The sequence below is a fragment of the Papio anubis genome, chromosome 2, assembly GCF_008728515.1.
Source record: "Papio anubis isolate 15944 chromosome 2, Panubis1.0, whole genome shotgun sequence".
Lineage (NCBI taxonomy): Eukaryota > Metazoa > Chordata > Mammalia > Primates > Cercopithecidae > Papio > Papio anubis.
Window position 1 is genome coordinate 6,401,995 of NC_044977.1, and position 19,383 is coordinate 6,421,377.

A 19,383-nucleotide genomic window follows, 5' to 3' on the forward strand; every position below is an offset into this window, starting at 1 on the left:
GTGTGATTTCGGCTCACTGCAACCTCCACCTCTCAGGTTCAAGCGATTCTCCTGCCTCAGCCTCCCATGTAGCTGAGATCACAGGTACACACCACTGCATCCAGCTAACTTTTGTATTTTTAGTAGAGACGGGATTTTGCCATGTTGGCCAGGCTGGTCTGGAACGCCTGACCTCACGTGATCCTCCTGCCTCGGGCTCGCAAAATGCTGGGATTCCAGATGTGAGCCACCACTCATGGCCAGGATCATTTTTTAAATTAAAAAACAAAAATAATTATTTCTCCTTCAAATGTCAGTTGAGCCCTTTACTAAAAGTAGTTTAAAAATCGTACAAAACCTTTAATCAGTCTTTAAGGCATAGTATTAGCATCAATAATATCCATGATATGCATCCTATTTTAACAAATGTGCAACGTACCAATGTACTACCTTAAATAACCAAAATAAAATAAAATAAAATAAATCTGTCTTGGGTTACTACCAAAATATTTCTCCAATCTCTTTCTCCTTTGCTTCACTGCTCTATTTTCCATTAAAAATTCTTTTTTTAAAATTTCTCAATTTCCCTGATTATCTTATCCTTCTGATTTTTTCATCATTTTCTTTAGGATTCTTTTTGTCCTTTCTCTCACCAGCACCTTCCTTTGATTCTATGCCTATATTCACCTCCATCTGGATTCCCTCCTTCATAGCTCTTCTGCTTCCACAATTTTAACTTACATTTCTATACTGAAAAATCACCAAAGAACATTTCTATCTCTGACTTTCAGCCAGTTTCTGATCCTTTATTTACAGTTGCTTTCAGCTATGTCTACTTGAACGATTTGATATGCTATCAGAATTCAAATTTCTAATTTATCTACATCCTCCTAATCAAAAATTCCTATTTGGGAACATCTAATTTTGCTGTGTAATCACAACAATCTAAAATTTTCAACATCTTGCCAGTCCTCAGGCCCAAAATGACCTATGTTACCTACTTTATTTCAAAACAGGTTGCTAAAGTGTTGCCCAAAATAGTCAATAAAAATGTGACAACTATTTTTAATGGAAACTATTGACTTCATAATAGTCTATGAGTAAATGTATCATATGGTTCCCTCTAAAACAACAACAAAATGCGGGTGCCTGATTCTAAACAATGATCCACCATCTGAAACACTAGATGTAAGGCCAAGACATTTGTATTTTCAAAAGTTCATGATGTTGAGCTAAAATATAAATCCACACATTTGTAATATCAATTGAACACACAATGGGGAAAAACAGTCTTTTCAAAGTGGTATTTGTTGGGAAAACTGGGTATCCACATGCAGAAGAATGAAATTATCCGTATCTCACACCATATACAGACACCAATTTGAAATGTATTAAAGACTTAAGATTGGAAACTGTAAAACTACTAGAAGAAAACATAGGGGAAAAGTCTCCACGATATTGGCCTGGGCAATGATTTTTTAAATATAAGTCTAAAAGCACAGGCAACAAAATTAAAAATACACAACGGGACCATAGCAAACAAAAGAGCTTCTGCACAGCTAGGGGAGCAATCAGCAGAGTGAAGAGAAGACCTATGAGATGAGAGAAAATACTTACGAACCATACATTTGATAAGGGATTAATATTCAAAATATATAAGGGAGTCAAGCAACTTAATGGTTAAAAAAAAACTTGATTAAAAATAGGCAGAGATCTGAACAGATATTTCTCAAAAGATGACATACAAATGGCCAACAGGTATATGAAAAAATGTTCAACATAACTAATCATCAGGGAAATGCACATTAAAACCACAATGAGATATCACCTCACACCTCTTTAGAATGGCTGTTTTCCAAAATAGAAAGATAACAAGTATTGGAAAGGATGCAGAGAAAAGAAAACCCTGGCACATTGTTGGTGAAACTTAGTACAGCCATTTATTGAAGACAGAATGAAAGTTTCTCAAAAAATTAAACAGAACTACGAAATGATTTAGCAATCCCCCTACTTAGTATTTAATCACAGAAAATGAAATTAATATTTGAAGACATATCTGTATCTCTGTTGAAGCTCTGTTCACAATAGCCAAGATATGGAAACAATCTAAGTGTCCATTAACAGGTGACTAGTTGAAGAAAAGGTGTTATAGATACATAAAGGAATACCGTTCAGCCTTAAAAAAAAAAAAAAGAAATTGTGTATTGGTAACAATATGGATGAACCTGGAAGACTTTATGTTGGGCGAAAGAAGCCAGACACAAAAAGACAAATACCACATGATCTGACTTATACTTGGAATTTAAAAAGTTGAACTCATAGAAGTAGTACAATGGTAGTTACCAAGGGCTGGGACTGGGACTGGGGAGGCCGTTGGGGAGATGTTTGTTAAAAGATACAAATTTGTAGTTACGGAGAAAAAATAAGTTCAAGAGATCCGATGTACAACACAATGACTATAGTTAATAAGGTATTCTTGAAACTGCTAACAGTAGATTTTAAGTATTCTTACCACAAAATAGAAGTATGTGAATTAATGCATACATTAGTTATCTTGCTTTAGCCACTCCATAATGTATGCATATTTTAAAACAACATGTTGTACGTGAAAAACATATGCAGTTTGTATTTCTCAAGTAAGAAATAAATACATAATGTGGGAAACAAGTTTATAGAAAAATGTTGCCACACCTGGGAGCAACAAGAACTCAATGAATATTTGTGCCATGACTTCATGAATTAACTCACTTGTCAAGAAGCTACATGTTACACTTCAGTCTAGTAATCAAGTAACTAACATTTTTAGGCTTTCTGTTATTTGCTAATGAATGAATTAATAAATTAATTACATCTCAGTAATGAAAGGGCAAAACAGCTTCATGCAGTCAGATGAGTATGGACTTTGTAATATGTCAGATATGGACACATATCCTGTTTCTAACCCTAATTTCTATATGACCTCAGGTAAAGGTAATCTACTTCCCTCCATAAACCTGTTTCCTCGTCAGCAAGTGGATTTAATTAATCTCAACTTGCATATTCTCATTTCATCTTAGAAAATTTCAGAGGTGTGTTTGGAAACTACCACACCAGTACAATACACAGCAATAGAGCAAGAGCGTAGTTTTTTGCTTTTTGTTTTGTTTGTTTGTTTGTTTTTAAGAGAGTCTCCCTCTGTCACCCAGGCTGGAGTGCAGTGGCACAATCTCAGCTCACTGAAGCCTCCTCTTAGGTTCTAGCAATTCTTGAGCCTCAGCCTCCCATGTAGCTAGGCCTAGAGGTGCACACCACCACACCCAGCTAATTTTTGTAGTTTTAGTAGAGACAGGGTTTCACCATTTTGGCCAGGCTGGTCTTGAACTCCTGACCTCAGGTGATCCGCCCACCTCAGCCTCCCAAACTGCTGGGATTACAGACGTGAGCCACTGCCCCAGGCCGAGCACAGATTTTAAAACAGGAGACATCTTAAAATGGCAGATTTCAAAACCTCCTTTCAGGACTCAATGGCATCAGAGTCAGAATCTTTGGGAGTGGGTCAAATATCTACATAGTTATTAAGCTCTCTGGCTTTGATCTGATGCACACAAGCCAAATGTTTAAGCACAATTGCCTGGGATGAGGACATAGTATATACCTTATAGTCATTATTTAAAGTACTTTCAAACACATTCATTTCATTCAATTCATGCAATTCTTACAAGCCAGGGAGTCATTGATCCATTCATTCATTTAGTAACCAGGCAATGATTGAGCATCAGGCATTATGTTAGGTACTGAGTGGTAAAATGGGAAACAGGACTAGGTGTTCCTTAGTTATGGAATATGTAATGAAACAAAGTTCATGATATTTATACACAATATGAATGTGCTTAATGCTGCTAAATGGTACACTTGGAAATGGTTAAAATGGTGAAGTGTATGTTATGCATATTTTACTACAATAAAAAAGAAAAAGTTGACGATATTTATTCTTTATAGCAATTATTCCTAATAGTACATTATTCTGGGAGAAGCATATTAAAATGTTAGTTTCAAGGGTTGGGAGATCACATATAGATTTAAAATGTCAAGTAGTCTCCACAAATTCTGAAATGTTTTCAAGGTATATAGCATTCCCTCAGCCATGAGGTAATGACATGGAATGCACCAGCTCTTTTACTGACTTGATCAACATCTATGTCAAATTATTTGATCTCTCTGATGTTTATCTTTTCTTATGTAGATCAGCCTCAAGAGTTAACACTTTAAAGTTAAGTAATGTCCAAGAAAGCAAGAGACAACCTCAATGTCAAAGAGAGCCATAGTGGAGACAAATGGAGTCCACTCAAAACCAATTATAAGTACCTCTGGATCAAATGCTGCTAGTGGTCACTTCAGATATCTTAGCTTGGCTACTGTGTAAGTAGTCAGTGCTCTTCAGAGGACTTCATTATCTCTGGTGTATGCCATCACAGAAAAATATACAAATGTTTGCAATGTATCATAATTGGTTTTAGATACTTTTATATGCATTACTTCATATACTGAAACCTTTTTTTTTGTAGTGAGGACATTTAAAATTTACTCTCAGCAAATTTCAAGTACCTACTATATTGTTACAAACTGTAATCACCGTGATGTTCAGTAGATCTCTCAAGCTTATTCCTCATCTCTCACAGAAATTTTGTGTCCTTTGACCAGCTATTCCTCAACATCCCCCATTCCCTCCAGCTCTTGGCAATCATCATTCTACCCTCTACTTCCATAAGTTCAACTTTTTTAGATTCCCTATATAGGTGTGATCATGTGGTATTTGTCTTTCTGTGCCTGGCTTATTCCACTCAGCATAATGTCCTCCAGGTTTATCCTTGCTGTCACAAATGACAGGATTTCCTTCTTTCTTAAAGGCTGAATGGTATTCTATTGTGTATATATACAACATTCTCTTTATCTATTCACTCATTGATAGACACATTTTTAATTTGTAGTATTAGTTTTGATAAGTTATGACTTCTAAATATATGCATTTTTAATTTATTTCTGCATTCCCAACATTTTCCCACCAGTGGCATACCTAATTTTTGTTGTTGTAGTAGTAGTTTCTGAATCTATAATTAAATGAAGCTATACAAAGCTTTCATTAGAAGATATAGTAACACAGAAATAAGTCATTCTCCAATTTTGTTGTGCATGAGACATGTTGGAATTAATTTGTTTAAAATTTCTTTTTTTTTTTTTTTTTTTGAGACGGAGTCTTGCTCTGTCGCCCAGGCTGGAGTGCAGTGGCCGGATCTCAGCTCACTGCAAGCTCCTCCTCCCGGGTTCCCGCCATTCTTTCTCCTGCCTCAGCCTCCCGAGTAGCTGGGACTACAGGCACCCACCACTTCGCCCGGCTAGTTTTTTGTATTTTTTAGTAGAGACGGGGTTTCACCGTATTAGCCAGGATGGTCTCAATCTCCTGACCTCATGATCCGCCCGTCTCGGCCTCCCAAAGTGCTGGGATTACAGGCTTGAGCCACCGCGCCCGGCCTGTTTAAAATTTCTAAGCCCAAATCCAAAAGATGCTTTTGCAACTATAGGGTGGAGATAAGGATATAGTGGTTTTCACAAGGTTGTGAGCTGGGTGCAATGGCTCATGCTTGTAATCCCAGCACTTTGGGAGGCCGAGGCAGGCGGATCACTTGAGGTCAGGAGTTCAAGACCAGCCTGGTCAACATGGTGAAACCCCATCTCTACAAAATATAAAAAAATTAACCCGGTATGTTGGCGGGTGCCTGTAATTTCAGCTACTCAGGAGGCTGACGCAGGAGAATTGCTTGAACCCAGGAGGCGGAAGTTGCAGTGAGCAGAGAATGAGCCACTGCACTCTGGCCTGAGTGACAGAGCAAGACTCCTTCTCAACAACAACAACAACAACAAAAACAAGGTTGTGAAGTAAGTTGTTGTTCAAACAAACACTACAATTAAACTCCCATTCTTACCCTCTCCCCCAGTATATTAACATTAGATGTTGGCAGGTCCATGGAAGAAGATATATTACTTCTTTTTTCACCTCATAATTACATAGTTTTCTTGCTTATATATAAGTAGAAGAGCAGATGACAACTGAAAGAATAAAATACACCATTCTTTCTATTTTTCCTCATACTTTTTTTTACACTAGTAACAAATGTTTATATAGCAAATATTGTCTTTACTTCTTGATTAGTTTTACTTTCTCTATTTTAATAGAGAAAATTAATAAAGAATTAATAGAGAAAATCTTCAGATTCTTTGCACTTAAGTGTGTATATATGTATATTTATATAAGAATACAATTCAATTTAAATTACTGATTATAATTTGAAAAAACTTCAGTGTTTTTGAATTTCTCTGATGTTGCTGACGATTCATAAAAAAGATTATTTATGACCTATGATAAGATGTTACTTTTGAAGTATGGTATCTTTGTGCTTTCCATTCACTTATAAAAAAGCTGTTAAAACCAAACCTTGTTATTTATAAATATTTATAAAGCAAAATCCTATCATGAGTTTAAAACCACATGTCACTTTTTCACTACTCTAACAGGGATTAATATGAACTAAGTGGAAGCTGCCATTTTACTGATTCTTCAATTTAATTATTTATGATCAGAAGTGAACAGAGATCGAAATGTGCTCTTAAAAGTAATTCCTCTCATAGGATACTCATGTCGTTGACTTAGATTATTTTTAGTTCACTTCCACTATGCCTAATGCTTTCTTCACTGTTTTTCTTCAGACTGTGAAATTATTTTTAAAGTAGCTCTTCTTCAAAATAACAAGCAACAACCAACAGTATTCACTATTATTCATCCAAAATTTTAGAGTCATGCAATAACAAAGGCAAATACAGGGTACCTATTTGTAAATCAACAAGCGGTGTTCCTTATACTTAGAAATCAATTGGGAATTTAGGGGGAAAGAGGCAACATCAAATTAGACTGCAAGACTGGCAGCAAGAGATGGGTCCTACTTTCCGTGCTCTTTCTTCAATTCTTTCAGAAGTGTCCTTGCTTTTGAAAAGCAGGAAACTGAATGAAACCCTCAGGCTGTTTCTTAAATTAATGGAGAAATTCCCCCCTCCTATTTCTTCTACCATTGTGAACTTTCCTTCGAGGCCCACTCTGAGGGATGCCCTGATTCAGTGGAACTAAAAGTATGAATTTAAAAGGCATAGCTCTCTTTCTAGCCGGAAAATTAATTAGCAGTGCCCTGATGTAGCAAAAACAGAGATCTGGTTTTAGCAGTATTGGGGAAAATTGCGTCATTTACCATGATTGACCTCTGCTTAGGCTTTCAGTTAGCAATTGCCTGCTCTTTTTTATTGATAATTCCTCAATTTTCCTCACTTTGGTCATTGTTTAACAGTGAATTCTCTTTGATGAGATATCCTTTTACTAAAGAGTTTTCCCCCAAGTCTTGACCCTATAACAATACCTCTTTAGGACCACAGTTTATTGTGTACTATTTATGTTAAAGCTGAAAAATACGCTGAGTTGTCCTACCTTGAGGCTGAGGCTGAATAAACTCTGTGGACTCTGATTGTGGATCTCTTATCAGAGTGCCTCTTCATCCCTACTCTAATGCTTTGGCACTGTTTTAGATCCCAGAATCTGAGAATAATCACACAGTGGGTGAGAGGTGATGTTAATGAGAATAAGATTCAATTTTTCCTTCAGATACACAGAACGGATGTACAGAGTCAAAAATTAATTTCCATTAGAGAAAAATAAAGATAATGTTATTTCTTAACATCTGATTTTGTGGTCTGGACTTCTTTCCTACAATAAACGTTACAAGTTAAAGTGAGTCTTATAGTTTAGTGATTTTCTTCATCTACACTTCAGCAATATTAACTATTTAATTAAATGAATGCAGCTTCCAAAAAGACCACACAAAACAAAACACTGATCACGAAGATGTGAAGACTTGAAAGAAAAGGATAAATAGAGGTATCTATAATAACTTTATCTTACTATATTTGAAGAGGTGTTGCAATAGAGTGACTGGTCATTAGCTTTGTTTCATTTCTAGGTGCCAGAGAATAGGGAATTAATTTTAAGCCAGGCTTTGATTGTAGCCAAGTCAAGTATTATACATACATTTCATTTTCCTTTTTGAATATACTAATAAATTGGCTTATGAAGGATGGAACTAAGATAAGGAGAATGAGTTTCCTGAGATGCAAACTTTAAGTGGGGGCTACCTTTCAGGGTTATGGAAATACTGACCCTGCATGCATTTGTATTACCTTGTGAGTGTCTGCCTTCTTAAATTTTGTCTCCTAAGTTTCTCATCCTCTCACTCTGGTCTCAGCTGTTTGACTTTTAATATTTGTATTATTGTTAAAATACCAGGTAATGTAGAAACAGACTTGCTTTTGGAATGAGGCTAATATATTAATGTTAGCATTAGAACATATTGTTCACATAAACAAATTGCTATGTTGCTATTCATTCTTTCACTATTAGTATTTGTGTTTCTCATGAGTTGTGGCATTTTGATGCTATAATATTGGCTTGATTCATGTTACAACTAGTCCAGTGTAGATTTTTCAGAAAAATAAATATTTAAAGATCTGATTTTCCTTTGACTATTTTTTAACTGAAACTCCAGAACAATTGATACAAAAATGTTTTAAATGTAAGCTGGGAGTTCACTTACTTGGCACGTGGTTTGTAAGTCTTACAGACTCCCTGCAATCTGAAGCATCTCTAGTGCTGAACACCACTGACTTGTGCTATACAGAAGAGTTCTGTGACAGTAAACTTGTTTTAGAATGAATATATCCTGAAGACTTAATTCTACCTTAAAAAACAAAATAGGGTCACAAGACCACACTATTCTGAGTTGAAGAGTCATTCACTCAAAACAGAACAAAACAAAACTCTAAGGCTAAAGAACAGAAACTCTGCTAAAGGTCAAGGCAAGGAAGCTGGCCCAGGCACTTCAGCATGAGAGTGAAATCCTCCCATCTCCAGAGTTCTCGTTGGGGCTGAGTGAGCCACGAGGCACAGCGGGCATGGTGTCTAGGGCCCACAAAACTCTTAGGTACAAACAAAACATGTTTTAAGTTTAAAATCACAAGAAAAAATGGATCTAACCCAGCTGCATAACTTTATAATAACATGCTTGTAAAATATCATTACTTAATATATATATTTTTAATATATATTAGGACCACAGAAGCAAAATTTCCTATGGCCAATGAAAGTCATCATGTCACTGTGCCCATTGTCTCTGGAAAAGATTCATAATCCTGGAAAGAAGCATTGATATTCTAGTTTAGGTCACAAGTCCACCTGTTGACTCAGTGCTGCTAGAATTTGAATGGAGGAACAAATTAATAAATGGGGTAAATGCCTGATGGCAAAAAAAAAAAAAAAAAAAAAACCACATCAAAACAACAAATGTCTATTTCATATAGGTGGCTAGGCGTTATGAATTTTAATAATGAGTGTTCATTTTCATTGATGTTTAAGGAATCGTTGTATGAAAACTGCCAATTCCTTTCAATATCTGTCTCCTGGTGAAAAGGTGGCGCGAATAGATATGTCAGATATGTATACCTCTTCTAGATAGTGAAAAATACTGACAGACCAGTTTTCCATCTACCAATTTGTCCTTCCATATTTAATGCCAAATTTAATTGTAATGATATTTTAATGGTATAATGTTCCCAACTCTCCCTAAACATCTTCTCTATGTAAGGTTAGGTTTTGTGCGGTGTATTAGTTTGTTAGGTAGGGCTGTTGTGGCAAAATACAACAGATTGGGTGACTTAAATATGAAAGAAATATTTTCTTGCAGTTTTGGAGGCTGGAAGTTCAAAATCAAGGTGTAGGCAGGGTTGCTTTCTTCTCACTGTGTTCCCTCTGTGCATGTCTATGTCCAAAATGCCCAAATTTCCTCTTTTTATAAGGACACTAGTCATATGGGATTAGGGCCCATCCTAATGACCTCTCTCAAACTTAATTGCCTCTTTTTTAAATGTTTTTTTTTTTATTTGTAGAGATGGGGTCTCACTATGTTGCCCGTGCTGGTCTTCAACCATTGGGCTCAAGCGATCCTCTCACCTTGGCCTCCCAAAGGGCTGGGATTACAAGTGTGACCCACCATGCTCGCCTTAATTGCCTCCTTAAAGTCCCTGTCTCCCAGTGCAGTCACATTCTGAGAGTTAGTCATTCAGCATATGAATTTTGGGGGGATACAATTCATCTCAAACCATAAAGTAATAAAAATAGATTAAATATACTGCTCTATGTAAATATATGTTTAAGTTATTATTACTACAGGTTTTATTATTTAATATAAGGCATGCCTTAATATGAACTATGCAGCTGGAACAATGGAGGGTCATGAAGACATAAACTTGTGTCACTTAAGTCCAGAGGGCTTTGGGCCACTATGACATACACAGGTTGAAGAACAAACTTTTTTTGTGATAAAGCCAAGAAAAGCATTTCCTATAAAGCAGTATTTCTGATACTGTGAACCATATATCACCTGGATTAGAATCACCTGGGGTGCTATTTATTGGCTTCACCTCACTTCCACTGACACGGAACCTCTGGAGGTGGGGACTCAATCATCTGAACTTTTATAAAGCTTTCCAGGTGATGCTGGTACATAGTGAAGTTTGAGAACTGCTCTGGAGTCAGGTGCTATTTTTTGTCTTTTACTTTTTAACTTAATATCTTTTAGATTCACAGAATTGGAATAATGATACTTAGTCACTAGACTCATCATTTCTCTGTGGGCTGTGTCTGTCTATCTCTCTCTCTCTCTCTCTCTCTCTCTCTCTGTCATCTATCCACATCTATCATCTAAAATATACTGAATGTCATTGAACTCACCAACCAAATAACTAATATAAGACATTGATCATAACTGATATTTACTAATATGTTTGATTATAACTTGTATTTATTAATATGTTCTCCCCATGCCATCCCCAGCCCCCTCTATAATGACCACTATCTGAATGTGTGCATATTTTTCTCTATCTCAAAAAAGTACGTATATATAAAAATCTACATAATACATTTTTGTATATACATATATATATATAAAGACACATGTCTATATCTCCACATCTATCTATCTATAGTTTTAACTGTTTTGAACTTTTAAAAAAGGGTAATAGGTTGTTCATAGTCTAAGATTTTATTCAGCTCCTCCTCCCCACTGACAACATTGTACATTAAATTTCATCTGAATTATTCCAAGGAGCTTTATAATTTGTCTATTTTCACTGTTGCAGGTATATATGTTCATTGACACTATTACAGAATTTTCATTTTTTGAGACGTGGTCTTGCTGTGTTGCCCAGGCTGGTCTCGAACGCCTGGGCTCAAGCAATCCTCCTGCCTTGGCCTCACAAGATGCTGGGATTACAGGCATGTGTGACCACACCTGAGTTGCACTATTGTAGAATTAAACTGAATGGATATATCACATTTAATTATTCATCTCCGTTTCACTTGTGTTAATTTCTCATATTTCCCTATTATAAATAACCTTGCTAGGAATATTCATATATATGCATCCAAGTGCACAAATGTGAGGCATATTCTTGGATAGTGCCTAGCAGTATAAATGTTGAATAGTTGGATATGAGAATTACTTTAAATGATATTGCCAAATTATTTTTCGGAGTCATTTTAACTATTTATGTTCTGATCAATGATACTAAAATTATCTTCTCTAGCACATGATGTGATCAGGGCTCTTAAATTTTGTCAATGGATGGATATAAAATGATATCTTGTTGTGGTCTTGACTTGCATTTCTTTAACCACAAAGACATTGAGCCCATTTTCATATTCTTACTAGTAATTATGTGTTTCCTCTTCTCTGAAATATCTGTTTGTGTCTGTTGCCCATTTTTCTGTTTGTCTGTTTTGCCCATTAAGCTGTTTATCTTTTCCTTTTTATTTTTTAGAAGTGATTCTTTGCTTTTAATATACCCTTGGTCATCTTCTCCTAAAAGTTTTTACTTTGTTTTCCCTTACCTTATGTGCCTTTTGAAAAATCAAAATTCTTCATTTTAATAGAGTCAGTTTTATCAATCATGTCTTGTAGCTAGCATTTATTTGGTCTTGTTTTAGGAAATGATCTTTATCCCAAGGTCAGAAAAGTATTAATCTACATTTTGACTAAATGCTTAAAGCTTTGTCTTTGACATTTATGTTTGTAATCTATCTGAGTTTGCTTGAGTGAAAGGCATTAGGTAAGGATCTAATTTCCTACAATTTTTTTACATACAGATGGTAATTTTTCTTTGGTTTTATTAATTTTTTTTTATTTTGAACTGATCTTGCATACCACTCTTGTCAAGTTTTCATATATGTGTATCTGTCTAAACTCTTTATTACATTTAATCTGTTAATTTATAAAACTCCAATACAACACTACTCCTATCGTATTTATTATAGCCTCATAATAAGTCCTGCTACCTGGTAGGGTAAATCCTCACTCTTTATTCTTCTTCTGCAAAAATATCTTGGTTATTTTTGGCTCTTTAATCTTCCATATAAATTTCAAAACCAGACTGTCAGGTTTTATTAAAAAAAACTTTATCTGTATCAAGTGACTTAAAAAAAAAATTCATTTACTCTGTGGACTCACCAGAATGACAGAGATAAGGAAACAGAACTATTAGTCTGGCCTCGAAAGCTATTATATCACAATCACTTAATGTTTACATACATTTAATTAAAAATATATTTTTAAATAGTATTTACTTTGGGATTTAAAAATTTATGTTTGCTTAGGGCATTAAAGAAAAGGACTGTAATCTAAAGTTTCTGTTTTTTCATATCATCATGGTTTGCATATTGGGAAGATTTAGAGTGATGTTATTTCAGCTTCACTTTCACAGCTAGCTACAATGTACTATTTGGTTTCTTCATGCCTTTTAATGTATAGATACTCAAGGAGAAACTACTATGCTTTTCATTATAAGGTGGTTTATTTACTACTAATTGAAAATAAATGAACCCTCTTTCACAAATTTTAAAATTTTGTTATTGGGATAAATACAAATTGATTTAATATTCCTCTTAATAATAAAATGGCACACATCACCCCATCCTTATCCCTGTAAGAAAAATAGTTTCAAACATAATGTGTAACTTGGATAAGCACACATAATATGGCAATTACAATATGACTCCATTCTCCCTTTACCTTACATATTCACTGGTAGGTAGTAAGTTAGGTAGCATATAAATCTGCAGCAGTAATTTACAGAATAGAAGCCTAGTGATCAAAAGGAGTTTGTGTAGTTTCTTAAAGTATGCTATTTATTCATGACACATAGCTTAGATAGTGATAGAATTTAGCATAGTGCATATGTCTGCTACTTCACTGTATTTGTGTTAGCAAAGAGGTTTTTTTTCCCCCTGGTTCAAATTTGCTCAAGGACATAGAATGTGAGGACGTTTAGTATTCAGGTGCAGTGTACTCTGTTCTGTTAATTCCTTTTATGCGGAGAAGCTGGAATGTGAAAAGGTTGTAAAACAAGGAAACAAACTCAAATGGTTATTTCTTGTTTGGGTCTAAGTCCATTATAATACAGTGCCAATAAACATAGTGGCTAAGATAATACAAATGTGAACCACTCTATTTGTGTCTGAAATTCACTAAGACCTCGATTCTAATTTACGTTAGATGAAAAGGTATTTACAAAGCACAAAACAAAAGATACAATTGAATAAATGTGCAACTTCTATTCTTCTGTTCTAACCACATTCTTTGCAATGAGCTTTGCTTGGGTTTAAGCTTTTACCTTGGACTGAAATCAGAAGAAATTGGATTCTAAGGCTTGAGAACTCCTCACTGAAAAATTGGTAGACTGAAGGGAAGGAGAAAGGCAAACTTCATAATTGAGAAAAATTAAAATCTTCTCTGTAATTGAGGTTATATATACAAGATTAGACCACGCAGAAACAACAACTGAAATGAAAGTGTGAGTCAATGGCACACAAGACATACTGCAGGACAAATTATGTTTCCAATATAGATGAAATCAATTTCATGCACAATTTATTAGTGCTGTCACGGATGGTCTGTCCTAAGACAGGATCTAGGTGAATTGAGTTATTTACCTACAGCAGTAGCAAGTAGTCTTTTAGAGCAGTGTTTTTTGAACTTCTTCGTTTCCTAGGGTGCTTGTTAAAAAAAAAAAACACAGATTGCTTTGCCTTACCTCAGATCTAGCGATTCAGAATTTACTCTGCAGGAACTTGGAAATCTGTAGTCATTATCAGTTAAGTTACGAAAACACTACCTCCGAGGAAGGTCATGTATGAACCAGGAGAACCCTAGTCAAGTGTGTTTATGTGTTGGGGTGGGGGGTTACTTTACTGAAAGTAATTTTTTTTTTTTTTTTTTTAATGCAGTCTTGCTCTGTCGCCAGGCTGGAGTACAGTGGTGCCATCTCAGCTCACTGCAACCTCTGCCTCCTGGGTTCAAGTAATTATCCCACCTCAGCCTCCCAAGTAGCTGGGATTACAGACGTGTGCCACCACATCCAGCCAAGTTTTATATTTTTAAAAGAGACGGGGTTTTCCCCATCTTGGCCAGACTGGTCTCGAACTCCTGATCTCATGTGATCTGCCCACCTCAGCCTCACAAAGTACTGGGATTACAGGTGTAAGCCACTGCACCCAGCCTAAAAATTTAATTTTTAAGATTGTATCTCCCTAAAAATGCACCAACCTGAATAGAAAGATCTAGTTAACAGTTATTTGATTTCATTATTTTCCTATTAGGTATAATTATGACTTAGACCTTTTTTATTTTATTTTATTTTATTTTTTTTGGTCAGGAAAACGCCTAGTTTGGAGTGAAACCAGGGCCTTCTTATGAGCTAAACAGTGTGTTACAGCTTCAATAGACTAAACAAGCTCTAAATTTTATCTTCCTATGGTAAGTAGAAAATGATAATTTAAAATGTGCTTTTTATTTATCTGCATTAAGCCAACATGAAGAAAATTTAACATCTGATTTTTTAGTTAGTACATAAAATAGAAAGTTGTTTAAAGCAACAACAAAAGCCAACCAGATAATTTCGAATCAATAAATTTAGAATGTGTTCTTCCAGCTAAAACTTTATAAAGAGAATTTCAACTTAGATATATAAGAATTACTCCAACACATTTTCCTTTGGAATTAGAGCATTTTGCATATGTAGCTTGCCTGGGAACTTTTGATTTCTAAAAGAAGTGGTTTCTTTTTACAGCAAGATACCTGTTTTTCTAGGAGGAGGACAGGTTCAAAGAGATTCGGCATCTTGCTTGGAGGCGCCCATCCGTCCCTGGAAAAGTCAGACATCAGAGAGGAGTTCCTGACTGACCGCCCGGCCTCTCGTGGAAATGTTTCTGTTGCCCGTGCACTTCCTGAGACAACTTAGTCCTTGAGAATTCCAGATTTCTTGTTTTGTTGTCCAGAGTAGCCTTCCTTTCAGCACTGCAAGTGTCAAAATTGTTTCTGACGATGATTAGGCAAAATAAATGAATTTTCCTTTACAATTTAATCTTTGCGGAGCCTCTCCACAGGAGCCACCGTGAAGGGCAGGTGCTCCATAGCACGAGCTCATCCTTTCCTCCACCTGTGACCACCTGCTTCCTGCCTCAGCACTTCGATCCACCGCACAGTCCAGCTGCCTCCTCGGTTCCAGGACCCATGGCTCCCTCAGTCACCGCACAAGTGCTGTGTGAGCAGCGACCCTGGGGGCCTCCCTGTCATCGTGCAGCTGCCTTTTTAGCCTGAGCACTGACTTTCACAGATTCCCCTCACATTTCCACTGTCAGCCTGAGGCCAGACTGCACAACTTCCCTGGTCCGTTTTGTGAGCCTCCTGCTTCCTGCTTCCTGTGTGGGGAACTCTGGAGATTGACGCGCCCGTCTGCCCACCAATGCCTCGGAGTGGAGCTGCACAGGAAGCAGGGCTGTCTACCTCCTTGGCCCTGCCCCTCTCATCTCTGAGGAGAAATACAGCTCTCCGCCCCAGAGGAGGAAGTGAAGTTTAGAATGCGTCTCCAAGATACAGTTGACAATGTTGCTCAACTAAGCCTCGAATTAATTTGAATTTTGTGAAAATAAGCATCAAAAATATGACTACATCATACTGAAGTCTGATTCAAAGTTTGTCTCTCAGCAAGCTTAGAAGCCAAGCATAAGAAGAGATAGGTAGCATAATCACAGTAGAAAAATGCCAAAATATGAATGGAATTATGCCAGGGTACTGGATCCCTAATATTTTCATGGCATTATCAGTGTTTCTGGCCTCCAGAAGTCTATTTGCTCACCTGGGTCTTAAATACCTTATTAATAAAATGTAAACTGCAAAATTTATCCTGCCTGAGGACCAGGACTTTGGTCAGGTATAATTTTAAATTCAATACATTTCATCATAAAAATAATATTAACAATTTAACATTTAACAAAATTTGACCTTTAAGCTTTGTTAAAAACATAACATTTTATGTTTTTAGTAACATGGAAACAACAATATTTTGAAAAAATACAAAACAAGAAGCAAATCTCTTAATAAGACTGCTGGCATTTTTAAGGATTTATTTTTGTGGGTACACAGACATATATTTCTTCTTTCTCTTTCCTTCTCTTTACCTCTCTTTGCCTCTCACGCACACACAAAATTGTGTATTTTTAATTCTTCACTTCTTTTTACTCAAATTCCATGATAATTTATATTATAAATTAAATTTCAAGAATAGTTTTATTTTTTCAGTTTTTATATTAGTTTTCAATGTTTATATTATACTCTATAAATCTCTCATCTTTTGATTCAAACTTTTTTTGCAAATAAAATTTTAATGATAGACATTTGTTAAGTGTTTATTATGTGAAAATTATTTTCCATATACAGATGCTTCTCAACTTACAATGGGTTTATGTCCTAATAAACCCGTCCTAAAGTAGGAAAATTGTAAGTTGAACCATGGTAAGTCGGGAACAGTCTTGTGGTATTTTATTTGAAAAACGTTTAAATTGCTTAAATCTTGTTTTATTTCCAAAAGTTTTAAAATACAATAGCTTTCAAACAATATAAAATAACGAGATGAAAATATTGCCCGAGAACACCAGAGTAATGGAAAACAAGCAGAGAAAAAATAAACTGAAACAAGAATTATGAAATGCATGCTGTTAAGTTTTATACTTTCATTAGAGATGTGCATCAAATTACATTTTGGATTTTTAACAGCCAAATTGGGGACAAGGGGTGTTGGCTAGCAAGAAGGTATAATTATTTACATATCCTAGTGTTATAAAATAAAATCAAACCCATTTCCTGAAAATGCAGCCTTTCTTGATATAGAGATCTCAGGCAATAGAGATGTTAGACCATATACTTTTTTTAAAATAATCTTTAAATTCAAAGAATATGCACATATTTATAGTTCTTGATACATATTATCAGTTTTCTTTTCCCCAAAGCCAGCATAGGCATCGTCACATAAACTTTTCAGTGCACTAAGTGGAAATAGCTCCTCTTTTATTAATGTCTTTAATTAATCCCCATTTATTTGTTGGTAGCAAAATTCAACATTGTTTTTGTTGTGTTCGCCTCTTGTTATATTTGCTGATTTATGAGTTGCCCAATCCCTTCTGTCTATAAGGTTTTTCATGAAGGATCTTATATGGGGAAAGTTTGGCCCATGGTGCTCTGGCATAGTCCATACAGGTAAATATTTCAAAGTCTGTGAAGGTCCGACTTTTCCACGACTGAGGCATTTATGTCTAATTGCAATATTCTTGATTATGACAGAATCTAGTCCTCTTTTGTATGTACATTTTTAACAGAAACATCACTGAGTTATCCTGCCTTTTGATTTTTAATATATGTAAAGTTGCAAAGAAAGAGAGCAGCAGATAACAGGGTGATAGTACATTTTGTCATTTTGTTTATATCGGCCAGACTGGTCTACTGTAAGCTTGAAATCTAGAATTACCTTGTGCTTTAGATTCAAAAATTGTATTAATTATATTTTCAATTACAGAGATATAAGTTTTCACTCATTCTGTGACAGTGTATCTTTGCTGTAGCCCACAGAAATAAACTATTATCTAATTCTCTTGATACTTTTTCCTCTTGCCAAACATTTCAGGAATATTAGATCTGTGGTTTAAGGACTCATATTAACACACTCTTCTTATCAACTGCTTCTCTGTGTTGTGCTGATTCCAAAATAATTTAAATCATCTGCTAAAAAGGGTGTTTTTTAAAAGTTTTTATATTGTATATAATAAACACTAGTTATGCTAGCATTATTTTAAAAACAAAGCAGCATGTTTTGAAGCAGTGCTTTTAATCAGATAACTCTGTTAAGCATGTGGCCTATATAACCTAGAGTCTTCTCGCAGGACACATTTTTGAATGTTTTGAAGAAATGCTGGGTGCAGTCCTATCAGAAAGGCAACCTGTTCATATTCCATCACATCAACTGCATCTGCTTCAGCCACATGCTATGTGAACTTGGACTGCTGGCGTCGGGGGAAAATCAATACTGCCACATGTTATGACGCTTTTCCCGGAAACACATGTTTGTAAAAATTTTGCAAGAGCCAAATAGAAGATGGTAGTGGTATAAAAAAGCAAGCACATGAATCTAACTGCAGTCTAGGCCTTAGAAGACTAGTGCCTAATTTTTTGCTACAGAGTTTGATGGATACGGAGAATGTTGAAAAGCCTAGGGGATAGAACAAAACAACAAAGAAAAGAATTTGAATTCTTCAGTCTGAAGAGAAGGTTGGAAGGTTAAAGACTGTCTTATTAATGGAATTCAAGTTATATAGAAGTTTTGTAATTGAGTCAAAATGAATTAACCTTTTTCAAAGGCAATTTTGATTTCTCTTCCAATGTCTTTAAATAAGAGCAAATGAGGGAATGATAGAGGAGGAGGGGATGACAGAATATCTTTGAGCATAGGCAACTTTCCCTGGGATTTCCTTTTTCTCACCTCATGAAATATACACTCAGGACTTAATGTCAGGATTTTTTCCCAGTTCTTTCCTTTCTGTCTGTCCTTTCACCGTTTGTATTCAGAATGAAACATTGACCTGACAAAACTATCCCATGACCACCCCGAAAGGAGATATTCAGAGACTGGTACAACTGCCTTCTGATGTTAGAATAAAAAAAAAAAAAAAAAATCAGCTTCTCAGAAGTTACCAAGCATGATTCTAATTTGGTATAAAGTAGGCAGAGCAGCCATTTCTGGTACTGATGACTGTTACACCTAAGAGTGCTGTTGGAAGACGGAGGTAGATATCCCTCTCCCTGAATCACGGGAGTTAGGTTTTCTGGTTTTAGAGATTTTTGAAAACCAATAAATGCCCCAAATGACTTGCCAAACTTTTCATTCCAGTTTATA

General features: G+C 35.6%; 1 long non-coding RNA gene across 1 annotated transcript; it reads left to right on the forward strand.

The window, feature by feature from the left end:
- Positions 1-14,770: 14,770 nt before the first annotated feature.
- LOC110742497 lies at positions 14,771-15,395 on the forward strand. Its single transcript, XR_002520217.2, has 2 exons — positions 14,771-14,915; positions 15,229-15,395. It is a non-coding gene; the product is annotated as an uncharacterized LOC110742497 (long non-coding RNA).
- Positions 15,396-19,383: the final 3,988 nt, after the last annotated feature.